Here is a 964-nt window from a genome sequence, read left to right as displayed (position 1 = left end):
CTTCCTTCACTGCTCAGAACCGGGCTCCGGGAAGCAGCCAGCAAGGGAAACGCCGCTCGGCGGAGCAGCACGGGAAGGCAGAGACGGGCAGCGTGTCACCCTGTGAGGCTGCCCGGTGACGCCCAGTCCCCTGCCACCAGACCAGAAATGGGCAGCACCAGCAAGTGGCACCTCACCGGTGCACCCTGACCCCGCTGCCACCACCGCCGGATTCACAGCCACGTCAGCATCACCACGCTGTGATGCTACTCTGCATCCTGGCAGGGAGAGTGGGATGCCCGGCTCCAGTTTCTCAGGCACCAGGGAAAGGCAAAACTGTGGGTGCAGGTCCAGGTTGAGCCCAGTGTACGGGGATGCACTGGGGGCTCAGGGCTGACTCGCCGCCTCCAACCGAGGTTCTAGTCCCTGCAATTTGTCCTCACTATTTATTTCCTGCAGGCTGGACTGCTTCACCCTGATAAAGATTCCGTCTCTGCCTGTGCTGCATGTGATGCCCCAGTGGCAGCTCCCCAAGGGGGCTCGGACATCCCTCCCAGGTTTCCGGGGGGGCCTCCGTATGGCTAACCAGCACCAGTAACCGGTAACCAGCAGCACCGGAGGCCTGCGCCGCCACCGGCCGGCCCTGCGGTGTGCGCAGTCCAGAGCTGGGACCATCCTCAAAATCCTCGTGCCATCTAGTGGGACCTTCACTAACGACAAGGCAGAGCACGGCTGCCAGCTCTGCCAGCTCTGCCCACCCGCCGTGGGGCTGGGGGTGATGGGGCAGCAGTTGGAGGCTGCGGGACCCTGGGCAGACCCCCACCACTCCTCCTGAGGTGGAGGAGACCCACATCGGTAATTAAACGATTTTAATGAGACGCAGCTGCCTTCAGCAGAAGAAGTCAGTGTTGGTTACTAACTGGGGGGCTGCGAACCAGGAGGGCTGCCCTGGGCTGGCACGGGGCAGCCGCAGAACCCAGCAGCA

Source organism: Eurypyga helias, unplaced genomic scaffold (assembly GCF_000690775.1).
Source record: "Eurypyga helias isolate BGI_N326 unplaced genomic scaffold, ASM69077v1 scaffold31263, whole genome shotgun sequence".
Taxonomy (NCBI): Eukaryota; Metazoa; Chordata; class Aves; order Eurypygiformes; family Eurypygidae; genus Eurypyga; species Eurypyga helias.
The sequence above is the reverse complement of the archived record's forward strand: the minus strand, read 5'-3'. Positions refer to the sequence as shown.